Raw genomic sequence first — 12,012 nt, 5'->3', positions numbered from 1 at the left:
TGACTGCGTGTGGGTGGAGTCAGAGTGACTGAGAGGGAGAGAGCGTGGTCCGAAGTGGGCCGTCTTGGAGCGGGCGGAATCAGAGCGTCTTTTGGGCGGGGCCAGGGAAGGGGGCGGGGTCAGAATGGAATGCTCGCGAGTTGGCGGGATCGGAGAGTCGGTTAGGTTGCGGCGGAGTCAGAGTGGCTGACGGGAAGGGGGCGGGTCAGAGCGGCGTTCAGGCGAGTGGGTGGGATCGGAGTGTCCGTTAGGGGATGGCGTAGTCAGAGTGGCTGACGGGAAGGGGGAGGTGTCAGAGCGGATGACTTTAATTGGGCGGGGACAAAGTGTCTTTGGGAGGGCGTGCGTGTCTGAGTGGAATAACGGATTGGGCGGGGTAAGACTGACATGGAGTGGGCGGGTCGATAAGGAGGAAGCTGAAGGCTTTGTGACGGAGGGAACTGGGCGGGGTCAGAGTGATCTAGACTTGAAATATTAGCATGATATCTCTCTATGGATGTTGCCTGGCCTGTTGTTGTTCCAGCATCTGGGGTCAAGGTAACTGTCAGGGAGGGAGAGGACCATGTCGGTATGACCCCGATTGGGAGATGTGTCAAGGTGACTCAGTGAGAGGGACATGGACTTTCAATGAGGGCTGTGTTCAGTCTGACTGTCAATGATTGGGTGGTGTCAGTGTGAGAAGTCTCGATGGGAAACAATAAAAGGGAACGTCAAGAGATTTTTCATCCTCAAAGGCGTCAGGAGGTGAGAGAAAGGCGGGGAAAACTGTCCCAACTCCAAGAAAGTATGCAGAACCTGCTCCTGCTGCAGATGATGGGGGTCAATGTCACGGAGGACCTCCAAGAGGTGAAGGGCCAGCCAGCTTCGCTCTTTGCCTCGGAGGCCTCCAAGATAATCTTCCGGTCCAGGGTCTGCTGGAGGAGGACGAGACGTGCTCAAGTTTTTTTTTCCCCCAAAAGGTGCACAAAGAGAGCTCCGTGCTCAGCAGCCTGAAGGAAGAAGATAGCTCGGTAACGCCATGATGATCAGCAAATCCTTCTATGCCAGTCTGTATGACTCGAAGCCAACTGACAGCGCAACCTCCCAGTTGTTCCTGTCCTCTATCATGGAGGTCTTAGACGGCAGAACATGGGAGAGACTAGACCAGCTGCTATCTTTGGATAAACAGACCAAGGCCCTCTAGTCCTTCAAAAAGAATAAAACTCCCGGAAGCAATGGCTTACCAGTCGAACTCTATTCTGTTCTGTGGGACTTGTTTGGCCAAGACCTGCTGGAGGTATATGTCAGTATGCTTCTGGCAGGTACCATAAAAATGGAAGGGGGAGAGGGAGGAAATCAGAAATTGGAGACCAATCTCACTATTAAATGCAGATTATAAAATCTTGCCAAAGGTCATCGCCAACCGGGTCAGGTCTGCTCTGGGATCGGTGATCCATCCTGACCAAACCTGTGCTGTACCAGGCAGGAAGATCGCTGAGAGTCTCCCACTCCTCACGGATATGATTGCCTATGTGCAGGATAGGGGGTTGGACACCTGCCTCATCAGCCTGGACCAGGAGAAAGCTTTTGACAGGATATCACATACGTATATGAGAGATGTTCTCTCCAAAATGGGCTTTGGGGAGGGAATCTACAATTGAATCAGACTGCTCTACACCAACATTGTCAGTGCAGTCTCAATCAATGGGTGGCAATCAGATAGCTTCCCAGTCAGATCTGGAGTCAGGCAGAGCTGCCCTCTCCTGCCTTGTTTGTGTACTGCATAGAGCCATTTGCCAAGTCCATCAGGAAGGATGCGAGCCTGAGAGGGGTGACTATTCCTGGCAGTGGGAGCCTACAAGTTAAGGCCTCCCTGTACATGGATGATGTCGCCGTTTTCTGTTCGGATCCACTGTCTGTGCACAGACTCGTGCATGTGTGACCAGTTCAAACAGGCCTCAGGGGCCAAGGTCAACCGAGGCAAGAGCGAGGCCATGCTCTTCAGGAACTGGGCCGACCAATCCTCCATCCCCTTCACTGTCAGGACTGATCACCTAAAGGTGCTGGGTATTTGGTTCGGAGGGGCTGGGCCATGCGGCAAGTTTTGGGAGGAGCATATCAAGTGAGGCAGAAACGGGTCAGATGGAAGCTACAGTCGCTCTCCATTGTGGGAAAAAAATCTGGTCATCAGGTGTAAGGCACTGTCAGTGTTGTTATATGTGGCACAGGTCTGGCCTATTCCCAGAACCTGTGCTGTCGCAGTCACCTGGGCCATCTTCTATTTTATACGGAGATCAAAGATGGCCTGGGTCCGAAGGATATAAAGATCTGGGCAATGGGGGGAAAAACACACCCAATGCCACCCTTACCCGATGGCCACCTTTGTGTGTGGCTGCATCAATCTGTGCGTGGATCCCCAGTACGTAAACACCAAATGTCACTACGTACTTAGGTTCTACCTGTCCCCGATGTTGAGGAGGATGGGCCTGGTCTCGCTGCCACGGAACACTCCAAGTTTCACCTGTCCTTCGTGGAGAAATATATGAAGAAAAACACCTTTGACCACAAGTCCATCAGAAAGTGGTCAGCACGTAGTGTCCTTGAGACCCTTCAGGAAAAGGAGAGGGCAGATCCTGTCGAGCAGTTCCCTGGGCTGACTGTCAAAGTCATTTGGTAGAATGCCTCATTACCAGAACTTTCCAACAAGCACCAAGACATGGCTTGGCTGGTGGTGAGAAGGACTCTGCCTGTGAGATCCTTTGTGCATGCCCGTGCTCTCTGCTGCACCACACGCTGCCTTCGAAGCCACGCTGCCCTTGAAGTGGCTGTTGAGGGGACAGGACTGTCACACACCTCCTTCTGGAATGTGCCTACGCAAAGGAAGTCTGGAGAAGAATGCAGTGGTGTTTGTCAAGGTTCGTCCCAAGCAGGCTCCGTGACGCAGGACTCCATGCTCTACGGTCTGTTCCCCGGAACGCACACCAAGACGGACATCAACTGTGCCTGTAGGATCATCAACTCAGTCAAAGTTTTGGTCTGTCTGAAACCTGTTGATCTTCCAGCTGAAGGAGCTATCCCCGACTGAGTGTTGAGGATTGGCACATTCCAAGGTCCAGGACTACGTGTTGAGGAATGCGCTGAAGCTTGGGGCAACTGCCACCAAGGCGTGGTGGGGAAAGACCACCGTGTAACATCTGCCTGCCAAAGAAGAACAGGGGGCCCATTCAATAAGTGGGCTTCGCTGAAGCCTCAGTTAAATATATGGATGGTAAATGTACAGATCTGTCTATACGAATGATTAATTCCAATCTCAGTATGTAAAGAAATAGAATGTATATGTATGCATGGTATGACCAATTGTACAGATCAACAAAATATTTTATAAATAAAGTATATTTTTGACATTTGAAAAGTGGTGTCAGTGTGACTGTTAATGATGGGGTGGTGTTAGTGTGAATGTTAGAACTGAATCTTAAAAGGATCTGTATCTTTATGGTTGACATAATGAGTATGTGGTGGTTCTGGATATTAAAATTGTAGTGAGATTTATTGCATCGAATTTGAAGGAAGCTAAAAGTTTTCTGGGAGAGGAAGAAATAATATTTGGATTATCTCAAATCTTTGGTGAAAACTGAATTGAGTGAGCTCGCAGCTAAATTGAAGGTTACACCTAGTAATGAAAGAATTTGAATTAAAAGGAAAACTGAATAATAGAAGTTGAGGTTAAAGGAAAGCAGATGATGGAGAAAAAATAAGTGTAATAATGAAAAGGCACATAGAGTTAAGAAAACTTAAATGGGAAAGAGGAAAAAGAAAAGCAGAGGGAAATGGAATTAATAAAAACAAACTTCAAAGAGTTATGAAATGTAGAAAATATGAACTAGCTGAAGTAAAGCTCATAATAAAGCAAAAAGAAATGCCTCCGATTCTGATTCATATGAGCAATTTGATTTAACTATGAATCTGTGCTTAGTGCCTAAGTTGACTGAGGTTATGGTTGAAACCTATGTATTTTATCTGCAATCACTATGCTGCAGGGTGGCATGGTGGCTCATTGGTTAGCACTGCTACCTCATATTGCCAGCAACCTGGGTTTGATTCCTGCCTCAGATGACTGTCTGTGTGGAGTTTGCACATTCTCCCTGTGTCTGTGTGGGTTTCCTTCAGGTGATCTGGTTTCCTCCCACATTCCAAAAGATATGCAGGTCAGGTGAATTGGCCATGCTAAGTTGCCCATAGTATTAGGTGCATTTGTCAGGAATAAATGTAGAGAAATGAGTCTGGGTGGGTTACTCTTCAGAGGGTTGGTGTGGACTTTTGGGCCGAGTGGCCTGTTTCCACACTGTAGGGAATCTAATTTGAGAAGGTAGTTGGTCAGCTTGTGGCCAAAAGATGTTTGGACCTTAATATTACAGTGTGTTTTGATTGGTATAACTATAAAGATGTTGTAAAACTTGAAAGGGTTCAGAAAAGATTTACAAGGATGTTGTCAGGGTTGGAGGTTCTGAGCTACAGGGGGAAGCTGAACAGGCTGGGGCTGTTTTTCCTGGAGTGTCAGAGATTGAGGGGTGACCTTATAGAGGTATACAAAATTATGAGAGGCATGGATAGGATAAATAGGCAAAGTCTTTTCCCTGGGGTCGGGGAGTCCAGAACTAGAGGACATAGGTTTAGGGTGAGAGGGGAAAGTTATAAAAGAGACCTAAGGGGCAACGTTTTCACTCAGAGGGTGGTACAAATATGGAATGAGCTTCTAGAGGATGTGGTGAAGGCTGGTGCAATTGCAACATTTAAGAGGCATTTGGATGTGTATATGAATAGGAAGGGTTTGGAGGGATATGGGCCACGTGCTGGCAGGTGATACTAGATTGGGTTGGGATATCTGGTCGGCATGAATGAGTTGGACCGAAGGGTCTGTTTCCGTGCTGTACTTCTCTATGACTATGACTCTATGAATGTGTGTGTGCCAGTTGTTAGAAGAACAAATTGCAGAGTATGAAGTTGTCATCGGGGCAACATTCATTGCTTATGAACTTATCGCTGAAACTTTAAGCAACAGGAACATATATATATAAACAGTCAGATGAGCAGAATAGATTTAATCTGAAAAGTGTTGCGCAATTTAGAGAGAAGATTCACCAGGACATGGAGTTTTTTTAAGCAGTGAAGAGAAGCTACATAGGTTGGGGTTATTTTCCTCAGAACAGAGAAGGCTGATTGAAACCTAATTGAGGTTTTCAAGTTTAAGTGGGGCATGGATAGGATTCTTGGTGGGGGTGGGGCGGGGGGGCAAGCACAGGTTTAAGATAAAGGGGAGGAGGTTTAGAGGGCGTTTAAGGAGAAATATTTTCACCCAGATGATTGTGAATATCTGGAAATCACTGTCTGAAAGTGAGGTAGAAGTTGGAGCCATTATAACATTTGAGAAGTATTTAGATTAATACTTGAAATGCCATTGGATGCATGTCTATGGACCAACTGCTGTGAAAAGGGATTAGAGGAGATAACTGGTTGGTGAACAGAGTGGACACATTGGGCCAAAGGGCCCCTTTCCATCTGTAATTCTTTATGACTCTATGACACCAATTAAAATTTAGGAGTACAAGACAGAAATCGAATTAGATGTTTGTAAACTTTGCAAGAATGGAGTGGAGGAGGGTGCTACACGTTAAAGACCTGGTGGAATGTGGCAGCTATTTAGCTTTTCCAACCCTATTCCTGTAGTAAGACTAGATTAGATTACTTACAGTGTGGAAACAGGCCCTTCGGCCCAACAAGTCCACACCGACCCGCCGAAGCGCAGCCCACCCATACCCCTACATGCACTGTGAGGCTGCAGTGCTAACCATTGTGCCACCATGCCTCCCACAAACTAATGTAACTAATACTAATACTAGTAACTAATGGTGTATCAGAGATGGGGATAAAGAACACATCAGTGCTTTGTTCCCCAGGAGGAGGGTTAATGTATGTGGAAAAGTAAACGTGAAATGTTGCAAGTCATGGACGTGACCATTTACATTGGAGTTGAATTGGCTCAAATGGGCATGATTCCTGAAAGAGTGATCAGGAAGGAATGGAGTGAGTACATCACCACAAGGTGACATAGCAGCCACTGCAAAGGAAGGAGAAGAGTGCCAGGAGGGTGAAATTTCTGAGTTTGAGTGTCATGTTGGTGACCATTCAGTGGTTACAGTTATTTGGAAGGATGAGACCTATGACACCATGGCTGCTACTGTGGAGATGTGGTATTCTGAACCTTTGGGAGATGAGGAGCCTCTGCCTTTGGAGTAGACACCCCCTACATTCTTCACAAGTACGTGGACAACATGAGACTCATGCTCATATTAATGAAGATGATGCAATGCTCCTTGAGTGCCTATATCAGGAGCCGGTATAAAGTTTTAAGAGTTACCAGGTCACTACTAACTTGCTTTGGCAAACTTTGATTGAATTAGTGATAGATGTTAGCCAAAATGTGCAAAGAAACATTGAGATTCTAAGCTAACATAATGAATTCATAACCAGTATCAGCAGGTTCTTTCTTTGGCAGTAGAATGAGGTCCATAGTCTGAGCCTGTAAATAAATAATTAGGTTCTTTGTCAGATTCTGGCTCAAATTGTTGCACCTGCGTGTTCTGGCCAACAACAGTCCAGTTCAGAGACATCTGCTACAGAAAATGTCTCAGGCATACAAGTGGTCCCATCATGGGGATGGGTGAGGTGCAGAAGGAATACTATTTCCCTGACCTCAGTCCACACTGCTTTTTATCGTGAGGAATTTTTCTGTTGTTTAATTTGTTTGTGTTTTATTTCTTCTTTATTTTCATATTGACCTCTGCACTGATTTAGATTATGTTTATTTTCTTGTTTTGCTTTTGATGTTTATGTTAAATTTGAAATTCTGCCTATGTTTAAATGTACACTGTTCCACTTCAGATTTGTTGCTTACTTGAGTTACCAATTATTTATTATTTTTCTCAATTATTTAAGTATTCAATGATTTAGAATGCTGATTTTAATTCCAAGAGGTTTCCAATGAAATGTGCTTAACCATCATTTATTGCATGGAGAAATTATGGAACACATAACAACCAATGGTCATACACAATACGTTAGCTAGGATAAATGTTAAATCTTTTTAATAGTTTCCTTTAAGAATGTTCTTTGCATAATTCTTATTGTAGCAGTGTTTGACAGATGTATGTAGCTACTGCAGAGCATTATGAACAAGTGGACTAGGCTGTGGTGAATTTCATTCCTGATGAAGGGCTCCTGCCTGAAACGTTGACTTTCCTGCTCCTCGGATGCTGCCTGACCTGCTGTGCATTTCCAGCACCACACTAATCTTAACTCTAATCTCTAGTATCTGCAGTCCTCACCTTCATCGAAATGAAGAAGGCATTTATTGGTCAAAACATTAAGCAAAGGAGCTGAGAGGCCATGTTGGTGCTATACAGGACATTGGTTAGGCCACTTTTTGAATACTGTTTTGAGTTTCTGGTCTCCCTGTTATAGGAAAGATATTGTTAAAATTGAAAGGGTTCAGAAAAGATTGACAAGGATGTTGTCAGGGTTGAGGGCTTTGGAGTATATGGAGAAGCTGAATAGGCTGAGACTATTATCCCTGGAGCGTTGGAGGCTAAGGGGTGACATTATAGTAGGTTTTGAAATCATGAGGGGCATAGATAGGGTGAATAGTCAAGGTCTTTTCCCCAGGGTAGGGGAGTCCAAAACTAGAGGTTATAGGTTTAGGTTGAGAAGGAAAAGATATATAAAAGGGGCAACCTTTTCCAGCAGAGGGTGGTGCGTATATGGAATGAGCTGCCAGAGGAAGTGATGGAGGTTTGTACAATTACAACATCTAAAAGGCATCTGGATGGGTATGTGAATAAGAAGCATTTAGAGGGATAAAGCCCAATTGCTGGCAAATAGGACTAGATTAATTTAGGATATCTGGTTTGAATGGACGAGTTGGACTGAATGATCTGTTTCCATGCTGTACACCTCGATTACTCTGTGACTATAATGTGGGTGTAGCTGGTTGAGCATGTGATTATTGCCCATTCCTAATTCAATTCCAAAGAGTGCCATTTTTGTAAACTGCTTCAGTCCTTAGCATTCTAGGGACAGACACAACAATGTCAGAAAGGGAGGTCCACAATTTTGACCAAGTGACAGTGAATATATGACAATATAGTTACAAGTCAGGTTGGTATATGAATCAGAGGAGAATCTGGTAATGATGGAGGTATTCCCATGCATCAGCTGTCTGTTGTCCTTCTGGGTGGTAGAGTTTGCAGTTTTGCAAGGTGTTCTTGTCGGAGCCTTGATGGATTGCTACGTAGCATCTTGTACATGGTACACACCGTGCCACAGTATGTTAGTGGTGGAGAGAGTGAACGTATAAGTTGCTTCTCAGATTCAATACCTCAGCCCTGCCTGGGATCTCTGAGCCTAAACTCTTTGGATTTATCTGAAGTTCAGGAGACATCTTCACTCCTTCCTTAAGACTGCTTGTAGTCTCAGAAGTGATCACAACTCTCTCCTAGCTGTGTTAAGACTATAGAGTAACTGATCAATCAGATGGGCTGGCAACTGTCTTAGGAGAAAGTGAGGACTGCAGATGTTAGAGATCAGAGTGGAGAATGTGGTGCTGGAAAAGCACAGCAGGTCAGGCACCATCCAAGGAACAGGAGAATCGATATTTCAGGCATAAGCCCTTCAGGAATGAGGTCATTCCTGATGAAGGGCTTATGTCCGAAACGCTGATTCTGCTGCTCCTCGGATGCTGTTTGACCTGCTGTGCTTTTCCAGCACCACATTCTTCGACTCTGGCAACTGTCTTAGGGCTGGATCTCTTGATCCTGAGGGTCAGAAGTTCCTCGATGATACGATTAAGCTTGTCTTCACAGCATTATTGGTCAGCCAGATCTCCCATCAATAAGGTGCCAATTGACTTTTAGCTTACGGGCCATAGGGGCAGGTCCACCCTCCTGTAAAATTCACCCCTCTCATTTTCTGTCTACTGGTGTTATGTAACTTTCTGAACATTTCCAACATTTTCAGCTTGTATCTCTACACATTGCTCCTCTGAAAAGTTCAGGAAAATTTTGCACTATCAATATTTACACTTAGAGGGATTTAGTGAAATGGCTCATTAAACAGAGGTTCAGCACTCTTTTATTTTAGAGTCAATACTCCTATGATGCAGTCTGATGAGTTTTAAGTTCTTCATTGCCCTTTCCCTACTGCAAGTAACACAAATAAAAACAGTATCCCTTAGACATAACCATTGTTCCCAAATGTAAATGGATATTGTACAAAATCAGCAGAGACGACACATATCTTGTTAATGTGGCATAGCAAAAATAAAAACTGGCTAATCATACTTCAGACTTACCTATAGAAGCTAATATTCACCACAAGGGGGCACATTGGATCACATTAGAGACTGCTATAATCAATTATTATGCGCACACTGGATAGATTTTACACAACAGTGCTCCATGCAAAGAGCTTCACGTGCTAGAAATGTTCACCAGAAACTCAGGTGGTCGCAAATTCCAATGCATGAACCTTTTGTTCAAGAAAGAAACAAATACAGGTTTGTTTTTGTGTAGTGCTTTTCATGATCACCAAGCATCTCAAAACACTTTACAGCCAATTATGCACTTTTTGAAGTGTAGTCATTGCTACAATGTATATAATATGGCAACCAATTTACACACAATAAACTCCCACAAACAATAGTGTGATAATTAATCTGTTTAGTGGTATTAATAGAGAAATCAATTAGGTAAATTGCTAGATTTAATTCCCTTACTCTTCTTTAACATGGTGCTGTCAGATCGTTTCCATCGACCTTAGTAGGGAGATTAAACCTTTTAGTTTTAGATTTCATCCAAAATTAGCACAGCCTGACTTGGCAGGAACATGGAGATTGGCCAGACGCACTAAATTATGTGGGAGGCCATGTGTCATTGTACCAGTGGCAGAGTAAACCTCCAACAATTAAGCCAAAGGCATTAAGAGGCCAATGCATGCAATTCTCTATCGTGTGGAGAGATGGCAATTCAGCTCCAGCACAAGGGTTGCTGTGGTTTTCCCGTGGCCTTGTGGAGGAAGGAGGAGAGCGTTCCTTCATTCACTGGCACTTTTGCCCAATCGAGACAACTGGCATCGCAAAGGGAAATGGCCACTCTTGCTCTCACCTTCAATACTCTGACCTTCTTTCTGTGCCTGGTCCCACCCCACTTACCTGTGTCCAGGGATCCCACAATGATCTCCTTTGAGCAATATTAGCAACAGCCAATCTCCCAGGGAAGCCCAGTAAATGCCTGACAGGTGTTTAACGTGGTTGAGCCTACTCCACACATGTAAGGTGGGGATTCCAACAGTTCGCCAACCAGTGAGCAAATCTTTCCAGTGTCCAAGATTAAATCCTGGTCTTTGTACTGGTAATAATTCTCCATCTATATACCCAAGAGTTGGTCCCTGCTTCCATCCCATTATAAACATTTCCTCTTGTCCATTTACCACCTCCTCACACAACTCTTCCTATCTGTGCACTTACTTAAAATCTATTGTCTTTTTGAAGACATAGAAGCATGGAGGTGTACAGCATGGAAACAGACAATTCACTCCGACTCAAAATTGTGGTGCTGAAAATGCACAGCAGGTCAGACAGCATCTGAGGAGCAGGAGAATCGACGTTTCAGGCATAAACCTTTCATCTGGATTGAGGCTTGTGTTCAGACCAGATATCCACGTATGGAGTCAGATATTATGAGGGGGCATAGCTTTAAATTAAGGGGCGGTAGGTATAGGACTGATGTTAGGGGTAGATTCTTTACTCAGCGAGTCGTGAGTTCATGGAATTCCCTGTCAGTAACAGTAGTGGACACTCCCTCTTTATGGGCATTTAAACGGGCATTGGATAGGCATATGGAGGAAAGTGGGCTAGTGTAGGTTAGGTGGGCTTGTACCAGTGGCAGAGTAACCTCCAACAATTAAGCCAAAGGCATTAAGAGGCCAATACATGCAATTCTCTATCGTGTGGAGAGATGTCAATTCAGCTCCAGCACAAGGGTTGCTGTGGTTTTCCTGTGGCCTTGTGGAGGAAGGAGGAGAGCGCAACATCGAGGGCCGAAGGGCCTGTACTGCGCTGTATTTTTCTATGTTCTATGTTCTATCCTAAATTAATCTAGTCCCATTTGCTAATATTGATCCATATCCTTCCAAATCCTTCCTATTCATGTACACATCCCGATGCCTTTTAACTGTTGTAATTGTACCAGCCTCCACCACTTCCTCTGGCAGCTCATTCCATACTCGCATCACCCTCTGCTTGCAAAATTTGCCCCTTAGGTCTCTTTTAAATCTTTCCCTCTCACCTTAAACCTATGCCCTCCAGTTGTGGACTCCCCTACCCTGGGAAAAAGACCTTGGCTATTCACCCTATCCATGCTCCTCATGATTTTATAAATCTCTATGAGGTCACCCCTTAGCCTTTGATGCTCCAGGTAAAATAGCCCCTGCCTATTCAGCCTCTCCCTCTAACTCTGGCAACATTCTTAACTTTTGCTAGTTCAGATGAAATGTGAAGAAAAATTGTCCACAGATGCTGCTTCCCATGCAGAGTGTTTACAGCATTTTCTCTTTTTGCTGCAAGATTTAGTAGATGTGTCCAAACAATCAATAAACCTATAGAATGTTGAATTAGACCTTCATTATATAGTGTTATTCATGACCATAGGATGTGCAATGTGGTTTACTGGCAATTTTGTCGTCATTGTTGTAGGGAATGAGGTAGCCAATTTCCACACAGCAAGTTCCCTCAAACAACAATCAGTAATGACCAGACAAACTGTTCTTGTGATATTGGTTGAAGAATAAATATTCATGAAAACACTTGACTGCCAGTTAGACTATACCTTGATCAAACTATATGGTGTTGTGTTCTGATCATTTCTACATACCTGTAATCAGGTTTGCATATAATACTTCAAGTGCTGAGTACTTCCCAGATTG

The sequence above is a fragment of the Hemiscyllium ocellatum genome, chromosome 2 (genome assembly GCF_020745735.1).
Source record: "Hemiscyllium ocellatum isolate sHemOce1 chromosome 2, sHemOce1.pat.X.cur, whole genome shotgun sequence".
NCBI classification, from domain to species: domain Eukaryota; kingdom Metazoa; phylum Chordata; class Chondrichthyes; order Orectolobiformes; family Hemiscylliidae; genus Hemiscyllium; species Hemiscyllium ocellatum.
This window is presented reverse-complemented; position numbering follows the sequence as displayed.